This window comes from Gracilinanus agilis, chromosome 2 (genome assembly GCF_016433145.1).
Source record: "Gracilinanus agilis isolate LMUSP501 chromosome 2, AgileGrace, whole genome shotgun sequence".
In the NCBI taxonomy this organism is placed as follows: Eukaryota; Metazoa; Chordata; class Mammalia; order Didelphimorphia; family Didelphidae; genus Gracilinanus; species Gracilinanus agilis.
Window position 1 is genome coordinate 189,060,206 of NC_058131.1, and position 16,644 is coordinate 189,076,849.

Here is a 16,644-nt window from a genome sequence, read left to right on the forward strand (position 1 = left end):
TAATTTCCAGGCTTTCAGGCTTAAATAATATTCCTTTATAAGGATATAGAGTTTTTGCTATTTAAAGTTTAAGAAACTTTGTATGGAGGGAAATTGAGATAAAGGTCTAGGGGGTGGGTAGAAATATTATCAGGAGAATAATTTTCATTTTCTGTTTTGTTTTTTTTTAAACCTTTACCTTCCATCTTAGAGTCAATACTGTATATTGGTTCCAAGGCAGAAGAGCAGTAAGGGCTAGGCAATGCGGGTTAAGTGACTTGAGCAGGGTCAAACAGCTAGGAAGTCTCTGAAGTCAAATTTAGACCCAGGATATGCTATCTCTGGACCCAACTTTCAATCCACTGAGCCATCCAGCTGCCCTCAATAATTTTCATTTTCACTTGAGCTCCAGGGAAAGAAACCATCACGATCTACCTGAAAATACAAGATCCCCATTCAAACAAAGATCTCCATTACTTGTCAGAAGAGTAGTAGCTTTCAAACTCTGGAATTGTGTTCCTTTAATTCTTCAAATTATCATATCATATTATATATGTGATATGATTCATATCATATAATATGTAATTCTATATTATCACAATAGAAGTAGCAAGGTAGAACTATGGAGAGAATGGAGTCAAGAAGAATTTAATTGAAATATTTTAAAACACACTTGCCATGTCACCCTGGGCAAGTCACTCAATTTCCACATTTGCAAAGGAGGGAGGGACATTAACAGCTATGTCCTAAGGTTGTTTTGAAGATCAAATGAGATAATAGTCATAAAATGCTTAGCATATAATGCCTGATACAAATTAAATTCTATATTATTTATTATTATTATTACATAGTATTACATATTATTGTAATAATAATAATTCCATTTTACAGTTGACAGTGCTTACAACTTGGTGACTGAGATTAGCTTAGACCTAGTTTAGAAAAAATAGTTATAGTGATTCTTTAAATATAAAAAATAGAAAAGCAAATCATTGAATCATTAAAAAGAAATAGAAGAAAATAGAAGAAAGTTTTGATAGGAATATAGACAAGCATGGCAATTTTGGAACTACTATGCTAAATTTTAATTGTTTAAAACAATGCTGTATGCTGTAGGAAGAAAAAAAGAGAGCATGTGACAGGAATACATGTTTGCAAATGCATTCTCTTTTTCTTTTATTTATTGCACTCATGTTTGTTGATTTTTATTGTCTTCAAAATAAATGAAAAAATAAAATAAATTATCTCCAGCTTCTACAGTGTTCTCTTTTAGGATCTCCCTGAAGTTTTGAAGTAGATTGTATGTCCTCATTCTTATTCACATTTATTTTGCTTACATTAAGCCATAAAAGATAAATTTAGCTTTGAATTTCTTTGAGATAACAGTAACTTTAACTAATTGAAAAACTGAATTTGGCAAAGGGTGGTATTAAAAATATTTGTTGAAGTTTCATGCTAAACAACTGCATACATGTGAAAGAGAACTCTACATTGTTATAAATAGTCTCAATGTCTGTAAAGACATTCTGAAATGTTGAAACTGGGTTTAATGCTTAAAGTGGAAATCCTCTCTCCAAGTCACTTTCTCATCACTGTGTTTAAGCCAGTTGCTTTTTCTTGAAAATCTATAGGTACACAGAGAAATGAACCACTCCTAATTGTGGTGACACTTTAAAGAAAAGGGATATTTCATTCTGAGACAAGAATGCCTTAGATAATATTTGATAGTAGAGGGAAAAATACTACATTAACATTTGGAAACCTTATTTTTCTAAGGCTTTTAGGCTGACAATCAGAAAGAAAAAGTATTCTTTGCCTGACTTTGATGATGACCATTAAAACATTTAGGAACTATTCTCATGATTGGACAAAATAACAACTATATCCAATTTTTCTCATAGCCATATTCATAAAACATAGAGTTGAAAACTACAATCACACATTTAATAGAGACATTACATTTCAAAATAAATGGTAGTTTTAGTAGAAGTAGATCCCCCCTTCCTGATCCAATGGGTCACTGTATAATGTGAGCAATAGAATTATGAAACATTTCACATTTGAAAATGATAGCTTCATCTTTTACATTTCATATAAAATGCCTTCTAAATTATAGATAAATGCCACAATTTTTAAAGGTGATGCAGTTCTTTCTGTTTCAATTTCTATGATTAGAGGTTATTTCCATTAAAGTGATATTTCTTTACAAATAGATGAAAATGGTGTAGTACATGGCCATATGTTTCTCAATCTCCTTTCTGGGTAACTTAGAGATTTATCATTTAGGATCCATTTCCAACAAATTTTAATTAGTTATCTACATAATAGATGTTCCATAAAGTTTAAAATGAATATTTTCCTCTGCTTGCATTTATTTCTTGACTGAAAACAGGGAAAGGGGACAAAATTTGGCAAAAACATGTGGGGTAGTAGCATTTCAAAGAAGTCCTGTGTGGCTCCTGAAAGTGAATTCCTGAATAGTTGCCCAGGAAGAAATCTAGAGGGAGAATTCATAAGCTGTGGGAAAGACAAAGATGTACAAAACTGATTTTCAAATTTAAACTACATTTATTATATCAATTATTTGCTAGACATTTTGGCTATTGTTGAACTGTAAGCCTTGTATTGAGCATGACCAGTATAACAGTCATATTCACTAAAGTTATATACAGAGAAAAAATTTAATGGTACAAAAATGTAATAATATTTTAATTAAATTGGAAACTTTTGCTCTTCAGTTCACAAAGACAATAGATGAATTGTTACAAAATGTATTCATGCTTTCCGTGGTGTTTTGAGCAAATGAAAATCCATCCATCAATGGGAATTTTGTACTGCTTTAGGAATATGAAATTATTTTGGCTCACTCACCTGCACACTAGCATCACATCACTGGTATCTTAATTGAAACCTCTTTTGTTTTACTTTTCTGATTTCCCTAGTTAATGTTACTCTCATATTAGCCCTCATACATACAAACTCAAACCACCCTTGACTTTGAGAATGTTTTCTTTGTTTAGGTTCTTATTTTTTCCCCAAAAGATGAGCAATTGCCTTCATTTCCATTCTAGAGCACTTGTTCACTTCCTCTTTATTCTTATAAACTATTATCAGATTTTCTGTCTGTTATTAAAAGCAGGTGGTGGAGAGAGATGTGGTTCCATGTGATTCAGCACCTCTGCCCTGTCACTTTAATCAGCAACATCTGACGAAAAATGTGTGTACGGCATGATTGCACTGTCATGTCGGACACAGATGATGGATTACTGTTCCAAATGAGCTTCTGGTCTTTCTCATTGTATATGCTGCTAAATTCTTTGATACTCTCAGCAATTCATGAAATTGTTGCCCATAATTAGAAGTCAGTAGATACTATTTTGTAGTTATAAATTCGTTCATCTATTGATCTGTTTCTAATGCACTGGCTCTCAGAATAGTCGATATGTCCATTTAACTTCTAATAATCAGATTGCTAAATTAAAAGAAATAGATCTTGCCCAAGGCATTTTCTGCTGCCAATTTTGTATTAACTGAATTCCAGTCATACCCTCAATATATTGGCATGGTGAACGTTTAAATAATGGAGAGTCTGTTCTTAGTGAATGATCCCTTCCTTCCTATCCTACACCCCCCCACCCCAAGCTCTAGAATTGAGGGAATGGTGGCTCATTAGACAATATGATTTAGTGAAATGATGTTAAATATTGCAAATGTCTAGCCTATGGGATTAGGTTTGGCTTTTAGAAACTTGTAATATAAGATTTTCTGTTAGTTTTCAAAGAATTCAACTTCAAGAATTACACTTCTACTTAGCAGAAGAGCTAGAGAAAAAAATTTTTGTCTGAAATGAGAGTTCAGGAGGGTCATTGATTCATTCAACAGAGCAAGGAGGAAAGGTTTAGCCTTGATGATTTTAAAACTATTTTCCATTTGTAGGGTTAATTTAGTGATTTTATTTCAGGGTTTCATGTTTACAATAACATTATCAAACAAGAACCATTTTCTAATGTTCCTGCCAAGTGGCCAACAAGATACTATTTAATAATCTTCAGTGAAATAGTTCTGCAACAGTTTTGCCTACTGTATTTTGATACAGCAGATAATTTCAACTAACATTCATAGATACATATAAAAATTCTTCTCTATAAACTTGTTTCTTTAGAATTGTTATGACTTAAGTATAATTTTGAACTCACTGAATGAAAACATTACCCAATAATGATAAGCTTATTTTACATCTACCAAAGCAGAAAAAATGAAGTTCAACCCAAATTCCATGCTGATAATTACTATCCTTGATCTATGCTCACCACTCCCTTTGACATCAATAATATACTGTTTTGCCTGTGGCATATAACATATGACATACACCTCAGTCATTCTGACCCGGATCTGATTGTCAGCCACACACTATTAGTGATCATATAGCATATCCAAAGAGCAAAAAACATATTAAAGAAGCCATTTCTGTCTTCACTTAAAATTTCATTGCCTTTCTGACTTGAGACTATACCCTTTAACATTTCCATAATGCCATATTTTAATTGAATTACTTTTTTATGTGAGAGTGTTCTATTATGATAGAACTGGCATACCATCAACAGTGATGAACAAACACAGTTAAACTAGTCTTCCATGACTTATTCATATTAAGATTTCTTGAAATAACCACACAAAGAAAGAAAAATCATTAGAGAATGAAAAGCTGAAAACCAGAGGCTTTAATAAGAAGAGAATGTTGAGAGGATTTCTGTGATGGTCACCTAAACTCTCCAAACCGTGTGATATCCAAGTTTGGACGTTTTCCCAAGTTCTTGGCCTGGTTGGTCTTAATTTGAGGTACATCTATGAGCAACCAGAAATGCAATTTGTTTAATACATTTTAATTCATCCATTTTTCTTTGAAGGTAAAAAAAAAGCATTCTTGTTTTTCTAATTGAATGGTATTCATCAAATTAGGTTGTAAATTTACCTCTTATTTGTAATTCTCCTAAAGAGTACAAATCTCTGAAAAGAATCAGTATTTCAAAGTATGGAACTTTAGGTAATGGCTTTAGTTATAAGTTGGCAGATAGAATATCCAATGATAATGAAGTGACAAAAGATCAATAGTTACTAGAGGAAACTATAAAAGAGAAAAATCATTTTAAGATAACTACTTTGAATACATGTATGTTTTCTCTTTAGTCATTCTCTGCAAAACGTAGGTATTTTTACTAACTTAAAAATAATGTATTTTCTTAGTTTAAAAACTAAGTACTGTAATCTCATCAAACAAATTTCTCATCATCTTAGTTCTCAGCCTTTTTTTACTACATATCATAATTATTTTGCAGTAGTAACTACTTTTGATACATTTATCTTCTAGTTATTCAGTAAAATCTCTGTAATCTCCATAGCGTCATATCATGAAATTCAAAACAAACTAATATATCAATATATACCTATAGCATCTAGATATGAATAGGGAAATATGCATTTCAAAGAGTATTTCTCAATTTGCAAGGGACTATGCTAGGTGCTTAGAATACAAAGCCAAAAAAACAGTCAACTCAGAAATAACAAATAATATTATAAGGAAAAATAATATGTGAGGAAAAAAGTACATTGAGAACTAGTTGGAATCAGTTGTACTGGAAGTCATCTTTGAAGGGAGAGTGATTAGATGAAGCAAAGGTGAAGAAAGGTTGCATTCCAGGCCTGAGAGTGAGTCTGTTTAAAGAAACAGAAGCTGAGAAAGAAAGGAACATCAGGTTTTGTGAAGGGCAAGCAGGACAATTTGCCTGTAAATTCAAGTGGGTAAGGGGGAGTAATGTAAAAAAAAAAATTACTGAAGCCAAATTGTGAAGGACTTCAAATGCCAAAAGTTTATATCTTATCGTAGAGGAAATAGTAAGTCACTTAATATTGTTGATAAGGGGAATAATGAGATCATACCTGTGCTTTAAGGAAGATTATTTTTGGCAGCTGTGAGGAAAATGCATTAGAGAGAAATTTGGCAACAGAGGAATCAATTAGGAATGTATGACAGAAATAGTCTTGTAGTTCTTTCTTCCTCACACATGACATTGAATATCTCACCTCCATGCATTTGCACAGTGTCCTCCAGGTTTGGTCTGAAATCTCTTCTCATTTTAACCTTATAGAATTCTTCTCTTCCTTTAAAAGGCAGTTCAAGTGCCACTTTCTTCATGAAGCTTTATTTGATGCCCCCCCCATTATAAGTCCCTTCGTTCCTTAAACTTATATGTATTGCATTATAAATATTATTTTATTCTCTTTGTATTTATTCATATGTGCTTACATGAATACTTCTTGTTTTTATCATTAGAATGTAAACTCCTTACAAGTAGGAATTTTGGTACATCACCATTTATAGGCATATAGTAGGCACTTAACTTGTAGGAATAGGCCAAGTGAATGGTATCATGGCATATTCAATATGGCTCAGAACTTAGAATTAGAAAACTTTGATTCCAACTGAAACTTAGTAAACGACCTTGTATGTTTTCAGGGCAATTATTATGAAGTTAATTGGGAAATGTGAGATAAGAGATAAAATTAAAGTTCTTTCCAAATCTACGCTTCTGAAAATAGAGACACTTCTTTTTTATTTCTGTTTTTCAAAGGAGTAATTCAAGGGCAGGGGAAGAACTTTATTGTGTTCCATCTTTGAAAAATTCAGCACCAGGGTTACTGCAGTTTAAATAATTTTGTTCTTTTTAACATTCTGACACATTGCAGGCTTTACTCCTCTTAGTAACATTTTCATTTCTGCGTGGTGGGCTGTTGTAAATTACATTGCTATTTTCTAAGTAAAACCATTAGGTCGTTCCCTTAAAACTGCTGACTAAATCCTTTTTATAGAAAAAGAATAGTTGAAAGGAAGTCAGTAGATCACTTTGTTTCCAACAGTGAAGATTAAGAGACCCAAGCATCAATTACCCTGACCTTCCCAACCTTCCTTCCTGCTTCTCTTTATATTTTTATTGTAGAGATTTGATGATAAATTGTATCTTAGCTTAAAAATAAGATTTTTTTCAAATATATAAGATTTTACATGCACCACAAAACTGTCTAATTTTTTCTAGGACCCTTTTGATCTACTATAAGAATATAAATCAATTTTACAAGTAAATTCCATTTAATACAAATATAATTTTGAACAAATCACAATACATTACAAATGGGAGATTATGTAGAAGTGGTTTAAATAATGTCATCAGTAAATATATGACAAAAAACATATTGCAGAAATGTATCAAATGAACAATAGATAGTCTAAATCAATGATGATCAAACTATGGCCTGTAGGCCATATGCAGCCCACTGAAATGTTCTATCCTGCAGCCCGACATTATTCCTAATGTGATGAATACAAAGAGTAGGATACAATACAATGAAACTTCAAAAGAGTTTGCCTTAGAAACAAACAGACAGATGAGCATTTCCTTTCCTTTGACCCCCTCTTTAAAAAGTTTGGCCATCACTGGTCTAAATGATTTACTGGTATGAGTAGCAATATGAAAAAAGAAAAAAGTAACCCACCATATTGTGTGAATAATTAGAGGAAATAATTTGATGGAAAAAATTATACTGACTTGTCTTTTACCTGAATCCAAGGGTTGGGGGAAGACAGAGAAAGAGAGACAGAGAAAAAGTTGGAAAGACAGAGAAAACAGAGTCAGACAACCAAACACAGAGATAGACAGATAGAGAGAAACAGAACCAGAGTGCATGTAGATTTTAATCCTGACTTTGTTAAATTCCTTCCTCTGTGACCTTTGGCAAATTATGTCATCTCTTTAGGTCTCAGGTCCATCCTGTTAAGTTATGGAACTGGACTAGATATTCCCTAAGGACTTTGTGAATCTAAATTTTTAAATGGTGACATTTTTGATTTGCACATTAAAGTTTGTGGGATTTTCCCTCTTATATTAGTCAAGTATGTCCCATTATAGAAGTATTAATATTCTCATATTATAGAATAAACTGATCATTTAGTAAATTAGGCAACTTAGGTAGAACCATAGAAGTAGCAAGTTTAAGTGTTAGGATTTGACCTAAGGATTCTTGATTAAAATTTAGATTACTATCCAATGCCTATTTTACCTTGGGAATTCCAACAGCCTACTCCTTTTGAAAAGAATGCTCTCTTCTTCATATATAAAAGAACACTAATATTCTCTTGCCAATGGAATATATGGTAATTGTATGACCTTTGGAAATCACTAAACCTCTCAGGGCTCTAGACACCTAAGAATGTATAAGATGTGGAGAAGGTGCCCAGCTATACCGATAGAGGAAATTTCCTCATCAGGGAATTTCCTATCCAGTGAGATCACAGATCCAGTTTATATTCTGAAGCAATGTGATAGTGCTTCACATGAGGTAGAAATTCAATTAAAATGTTATTTGTTATTTTGTGATTATCCATCTACACACTTTCCTTATTTTCCCTGGTTTCACACATTTGTAAATTCTCAATAATTCCTGATAATTAAGTAGTATTTAAGTTATTTTTAATATAATCATCTCACTCAAATCCTTGGAATTTCTTAATTAGTATTCTTGGAAAAGTGATGGCACATTATTTTACAGGGTAGACATGTCTAAAGCTGAACAAAAAAGAGGGCATAAGTATTTCTGTTTACTAGGTATAAAATTGGACATAACTTTCAGTGATGTTGATCATTACCAATACTCTTGTTATTTTTCCTCAAAATAATTTAATGAACCTGAGTTTTAATGCTTTATAGTCATTGATTTGTTAATGGAAAACATTGGCTTCTATAACATAGTGTCCTTTCAGGAAGGAAGTATAAGAATAAACAGAGCATGGATACTTGGGCACAGAAAGCTGTATCATTGCCACTATTAGGAGTCTCTTCTTTGGATGAATATAAGCGTGGCTCATGATAACAGATTACTCCCTTGTTATCAAGGGCCATTGATACTAAAAAAAAGTTCCCTCATTGTTTTTAGAATGGGTGGAAAGAAGGTATAGCAGAGTGGGAAATCAATCAGGACAAGGATTATTTTTTAGTAAAGGTGTCCTTATAATTATTCCCCTTTCTAGAATCTTGAGAAAGTATAGTAAAAGAATCTCCAACAGAATACAAATGGAAGTAATTCTACATTCTCATTGGACATCATTTTGTCTTATGTTACCTGGAATCATGCCACCATACTGCTTCTTTGCCATTTCTCCATGATGAATGTTCTAACTTCCATTCCAATATTCCAATATTCCAACTTCACATTTCTTCTCTAAGAAACTTGGAAACCAACTCTGAGTTCTGATAAATGAACATTCAACTTATAGTACCCAGAATCAGTGCAGGATACTAATTTGTGTTCAATCATGGACCTTTTAATGCATCTGTCTCCTTTTTTGAAGTACAGAATAGGAAGATGATATAATATAACATCATTATAATAATAAACATTTTATAAGCCAAATAAATTAGTAGAAAAATAAGTTGTTTATTGAATGAGTTAAAGTTTCAGGTGTTTAAGTCAGTCTAATGATGAGCTGACATTTTGGTTGTTATAAGTCTCTCCCCTGTCAGTAAGTTTTCAAAGAATTCTACCCTACAACTGACAGGTTTTTTACCTGCTTAAAATTGACCAAGGAGTTTCTTAAATATATTATGACAGAATCAGTGAGGACTTTCTCCAGAGAGGTGAGCCTATGCAATTGCCAATGTCAAGTTTGAGTTGTAGGAAAATGAAGCAGTGAGGGGATAAGGGATAGGAAATAGATACAATTTCCTTGATGTGTTTTTTGTTGGGGAAAAATGGTGGGGGAAGGAGAGAGATGAAGTACAGCCAAATATAGTATTTTTGTTTCTTGCTTATTATGCATAGATGAAAATACATGTATGAGGAAAAAAAGTTAAAGAAAGGCAATGGAAGTTTGATTATATCTAATCCAAAATGAAGATGAGTGTAAGTGACCTAATAATTAGTGTAAGTGACCTAAGAATTAACGTCTTGACTATAATTATATAGCTAGTATGTTATCAGAGGCAACACCTGAACCGAGGTCATAGAATCACAGAATCAGAGAAAGTTAATCAGTCCAGCCCCCTATAGATGAGGAAACTGATACCCAATGAAGTTGAGTGACTTGCCTGGGGATCACAGGTATAATAAATAGGAAAGCTAGGATGTGGAGTCCTTAAAAGAATGATTTTAAGAAAAATAATGCATGGGTGAAACTGCAGAATTCTTAAATCTGAGCTGGCATTTCCTAATCATCTGAAAGCTGAGAGTATCAAGTATTTTCCAATGAATTATATAAAAGGGTTCATCACCACCTTTTTTTTTAGCAAAATGAGAGGCAAAAATTCTACTCCTTCCATTAAAACTGTTAATGTTGGGGTCACAAGAAAAGTACTATATGCTATTAAACCAAATAGTGGTTGCTGACAAGATGATGGGGGAATAGTCAATGTAATTTTCAGATACAATTGAGGATATGTTCAGAGAGAGAAATAGTTTTTACCCTTTGAACCTGAAGACTGATCTGTTGAACAACTGCTGAGTTGAGAGAAAGCTTTTGTCTATCACTAGCCTATATATATATAGCATTTTTCTTCTCATATGGGTTTGAAAACAAGTATTTAGCTTTCCAAAGCTATCAGATATTTTTATAATATTCATAAATTTTCTTTACATTTCTATGTTTCAAAATTTCTCAGTATTCACTGTGTATTCATACTCTATGAACATTATTGAAGAAATATGTTTGCTTATATATTTGAGAATCATTTCCCCAACCTTAGTAAGAACTGTCATGATTTTTGTTTCATTTTCTCCTTCATGTAAATGGTTTTGATTTGTGCAATAAAAAGTTGGGGATATGGGATCTCTCAGAATGCTACTATAAAATTAATGGAGGGAGACAAGGAGAAAAAGCAGCATTCATGCTATCTGTGTTATAGTAATGCATGTATCTTATGTATGGCTATAAGCCTGAAAGGAGGAAAGTAAATTTAGAAATTGTTTCATATGGGTGAAATCAGGTTTTATTTTATTTTTTTTTATTTAGAAGGATGCTCTGGATGGGCTAGTGACTAATCAGGCTGAAATCATAAGCCTGTTCTTATATCACCCCTTTCTAACTACTAAGGGTGTTGGAGAAGACAGGAACCTGAGTAGATGGGCAAAGGCAAAGGGATTTTCAGGATGGTAGACTATAGGTGGTAATAATTTGAGGCCCTAAACATAAAGTCCATGGAAAATGGTTTATTGAGAGGACAGGCATGCTCTACCAGAGCTAGAAGAAGAGAGCTTTTCAAGGTTTTGACAGAGTGAAGCAACTTTACTCATTCCTTGAGTGGAGACAGGGAAAGTTGAGTTCAACTCCTGCTGTACACTAACTAACTGTATTTGTCTTGGCAACTCAGGTTCTTAGTCTGAGAATTTTTATCCCTAAATGGAGGGAAAGTTACCATATACCTCATCACCCTAATGTAATATCGAATTGGAAGTTATGTTTAACCTCTGCAGAATTAAAAATATTATATAAATGCCATTATCCATTATCATAATTATTTTTTTTAATTTACTGTCTATAAAACACTTTGCTATGTCCTGGAAGTTATATACAATTTATAAGACAACATCTCTGCCTTCATGGAGCTAACAGACCAACAAGGATATAACACAAAATGTGTATAATAACAAATAATGATAGGTAACAACTGCACCAGAAAACTAAATAATAAATTGTTGTGCAAGATCTGAAATTGAAGTTGGTTAACTAATAAGATCAGATAATACTATCAATTGTAGGATTGTAAGGGTGGGAAGAAATATTACATTTTAAGAGATGGAGAAAAGACAACTTAAGAATAAGAATCAGAGGGCAGTGAGCACAAAGAATGTTGGTACTTTTCTCTGATGTCTAAAAGGAAGACTCCAGAGATTGAGTATAAGAAGAATCAATCCGTGAAGTCTCATTGGAATATAGACTTGTAGAGTAAGTAAATATTCCATTTGGAAAGAAGACTACAAACTAAAACAATGGCATGTGAGAGATAATGGCCTATTTATAAGATAATAAGCAGACTAATACAGCTAGAGGGAAAGATATATATGTATATATATACATATATATACATATGTATATATTATAAAAGGGAAAAAGGATTTTTTGGTTGGATATTAGTATTTAAAGTGTGGTCACCAAGAATTGAATAAAAATCTATTCTAAAATGATTTTAGTAATTTATTTACAAAATATAAGAAAGAGTGGAAGTAGAGAGATGAGAAGAGGATAGAGTAAGAGATCTAACATAAAGAACTAGACTAAGTACTCAATCCCTGGCTTTACTCCAGCAGGGCTCAAGAGGTCTCAGCTGGAGAGCCTAAAAGTCAATTAACAAGGGGTTTAGCCATGAGGGATTCTCCCAATCAAGGGAGCCTCCGGGAGATTGGTACCTCCAGGGAGGCTAAGGTAGTCAAGAATTTTTCACTCACCATGTGTAGTTCTAAGGGAAATATTTAAGAACAGTCTCACCAACTTCAAGGTCCTCAGTAGAGCTCCTCCAGGTCTAATTCCAGGCTGAAGAGTGAGTCCAAGGTCCCAGTCAGAGCTCCTTCAGGTCCAATCCCAGGCTGAAGAGAGCTAAACTCCCTAAACTGAAATAATTGGAAGTTGTCACTCTCTTTTAAAGGGGCTTCTTTTGGGTCACTTCCTGTGCCTTCATCTTAGTTTACATGTCCAATCACAACAGATGCTTTGCTTAGGATTGCCCAGGAGGCAGTCAGTAAATTTTGATTTGTCACTCACTCTAGCACACATGGGTCACAGACCTCCTGACTTCTGAATTAAGTGGGGATGTTCTCACCTTTGGTGATTAGATTAAGGATGGGGAGGGCAGATTTAATTTCAATTTCAATATCACATTCATTATCACAATATGTGTGTACACACACACACACACACACACACACACACACACACACACACATATATATATATATATATATAGAGAGAGAGAGAGAGAGGGTGAGGGAGGGAGGGAGGAGTGATGAATACAATGTTTAGGGGAAAGAATCACTTTGAAGGTTATTGAAAATAAGATAAGGNATATATATATATATATATATATATATATATATATATAGAGAGAGAGAGAGAGAGAGAGAGAGAGAGGGTGAGGGAGGGAGGGAGGAGTGATGAATACAATGTTTAGGGGAAAGAATCACTTTGAAGGTTATTGAAAATAAGATAAGATAAGGAGTTAGGATTTCATTATATAGAAAGCAGGTTGACATTGATGGCTATTAAACTATGTAATAATATCATGTATTAAAGTTTTAATAATGAAAAAAGCACAGAGGAATTGTACTTTGATAGGGATCTTTTTTTGAGATTAGGCATACCAGTGTTCAAGTCCCAACTATATTATAGGTTTATTGACTATGTCCCAGATATGTCACTTAACCTCTCAGGGTCTGAGGTAATTCTCTAGTAAAATCAGTTGTAAAGAGTATATCAAATTGCACTGGTAGAAGGGAATGCCTCATCTGGTAGTTTCCTATATAAATTAATTCATAAGTCTGTTTTTTTACTTTAAAAATAACCACATTCCTTATCAAAATCTGATGTGTGAAGTAATTCAGGCTTACCATTGAAAAGCCTCAGGAGGGAAGAGCTTCATGCCTATCATCATATAGGCCTGATAAAGATTTCATAATGTGTAAGTAATAAACCAGAGAAACTAGAAAGGCTGATTAATGAAAGAACATTTTGTTTTGTGGAGGTCACTAAGATTTGTAAAATGGAAATCATGACTGGATGATGAAAGTATTATTTATTTGACAATAATAGAATTCATTAGAGGAGTAATCAAATATCTTTACTTATTATTAAAATGTATAAAAAGAATTCCAATGACAAGAGGAGGAAAACAAAGTTGAAAATATTGGGATAAGTATTGATAGAGGAGAGAAAGTGGAACAATAATGCCATGGGCACATACCTTAAAATACTGGCAAAGGAGGAAATAAATGAGGATATTGAAAAACATAGTACTAATCTGGAATGGAGCCAAGGTATAGCAGTGATAGGAAGTTTCAATTATCTGGACATCTACTGGAGCTATCAGTCAAAATGCCAAGCAATGTGCACACACATACATCTACATACATGCATCTCCACAGACACATCTGCACATACATACACATGGATTCACATGCGAACCTATTTACTTTACTAGTAACTTTGTTCTACAGAATATGGAAGAAGTGACACTGGAAATTAGTGTTCTGCACCTTATTCTGCTCAACACAACCAATTCCATTTCTGATATGGAAATGAGTAGGACCTTAAGTGGAAGTGACCATTCAATTGTAACATCTATCATAAGGAGGAAGAAAAAATATTCATAGTTTTTCCCCAACTAATAGTTATTAAATTCCAACATAAATGAGAAGTTAGGAAAAGCAGCAAACTGTCATGGAAATAAAAGAATAATAGATATCCAGAGCTACAGACTGCTCAAGTCAGCTTAGAAAATGATTTGACAATTAGGAACAAATTGACTATCTTGGGAAAGCTATTTAATAGAGACAAACAGTAAGTCAAATATACCCCTACTATATATGTCACATGTTATTAGATGATCTACAGTATAACCAAAGTGACATCATAGTGGACCATAATTTTAAAAAAAGCTCTCTTATACCAACATTAATATTAAACTCCTTTTTGAATTTTATTCTTTAATTTATTGGCTGAAACGTGTTTGAAGTTCTATTCTCCAAGGATATTAAGTACCAATTTCTATAATTCTACAATGGAATGCTACTTTCAAGTTATATTTTCACTTGCAGTTTAGGAGGACTCAATAAAAACTTAAAAAGGAAATATTTCAATGATAATATTTTACAGAGATGGCAGTATAAAAATAGTCATTTAGCAGAAAATAGTCACAACAGGAGTAAATCATGGCTTCTCTTATATCATCTGCATAAAAATCAACAGATGCCAAACTACAGAGAGAGGGAGAAGGCAGTCCTAAATAGGAATCCAAGAGAAAGGAAACCTAATGTAGGGCCACTATGAAGCATTAAAATCCGAAGGGCTAAGCTGAAGCATCAGACTGAATGAAGAAGCTGACACTTCAGTTTGGAGGAGGGATATAAGGGCACAGGATGTAGGAAGTGTTGAAAAGTTAATGATCTCATGTAACCTGCTTTCCTAAATCTTCAGCTTTTATGACACTAGTTGTTCGAATCTCAACTAATATTTATTCTTTGTCAAAACCTAAGGTTTTAGTCTCAGTTAATGCCCCTTTCAGGTGGTTCCACTTCATTTATTAAAAAATAACTCTCTTACTCAGTGTCTCATTACAACTCCAAGACAGAAGAACAAGGGTTAGGAAAACAGAGTTAAGTGATTTTCCTAGGATCACCTAGCTAGAGAGTGTCTGAGGCCACATTTGAGTCCTGGTCCTCCCAACTTGAGGACTGGCATTCTACCCACTGACCTAACTAGTTGCCCCATTACCACCATATTTCACAACAGCTCTTTCCTCTCTCATCTCATATTAGTTATTTCATATTTAATTATAACATTCATTAAATAATTCATCATTCATTAAGCAAACATTTGTTAAAAACCTACTTTGTGAAAATTATTAGGCTGGGTAATATGTAAAATTTAGGTAAAATAGCCCCAGCCTTCTAAATTTTGTACTCTAATATGAAGTGAAGGATAACAGTATCTTATTATTATTTTTTTAACCTGACATGATTTTATTATTATAAAGAACTCTCAGGAAGGCTTTCACTTTCTTGAACATATATTAGCATTGATTGAAAATTTTAGCCTTTAGGAAAAGCCAGGAACTCTGAAAAATTAAGTTATTTGTCCATTATTATATAACTGTATTATATGTAGGATTTGAATTCTCTTCTTCCCAATTCAACTGCCTGTTCTCTATCCACTCATACTACCCTCTAATTGCATTAGGTTCAGAAAAAGTTGACAAGTTAGGGCTGTGAGAGGCTGCTACTGCCTGTGAAAAACAGTTCTTTCATCCTTAGAGTCTAGTGATCTTTTCATGTATAAATCAGTTTTTAAAAAGCCACAGCTGCAATTTTAAGAAGTTGTTAAGCTTTAATTTGTTCTTTAATCTATGATCATCATCACTTTAAAGTATCCTTTTAGGCATAAAAGATATACGCCAAATGGATAGAATTGTGTTTTTGAATTTTTGAATGAACCATTTTTGAATGGCTTAGCTATTCTTTTGGTGATTTGACTTATTCCACTAGCACCTTCCCTCATTAATTACCCTGTATTCAGATTCCTTGAATTAATTTAGCATTCTGTATTTTCTTTTTAAAAAGTACATGTTATCTTCCCAAATATAACTGTAAGTTACCTGAGAGAAAGAATTGGCTAGCTTGGTTTGATTTGGTTTTATATGATCATGCTAGTACAAAGGACATTGTATGACACATTAATAAAAACTTTTTGGTTTATAGTGTTTATTCTTAAATGGTAGTAATTAGAACAGTGTCAATGAGAGAAACTGGAAGAGAAAACTCTCATGAAGAAGAGGAATTATGGCTCAACAAGAAGTGGAGAATGAGTTCCAGGGAATACTTTTTTGAAAGAATAATAAAAAAACAACTGTTCTA

At 33.1% G+C, this 16,644-nt stretch overlaps 1 protein-coding gene across 1 annotated transcript in view; it reads left to right on the forward strand.

The window, feature by feature from the left end:
• CSMD1 (CUB and Sushi multiple domains 1) overlaps positions 1 to 16,644 on the forward strand; it is a 2,120,031-nt gene that overhangs the window by 663,564 nt on the left and 1,439,823 nt on the right. The gene's annotated exons all lie outside the window — the stretch shown is intronic.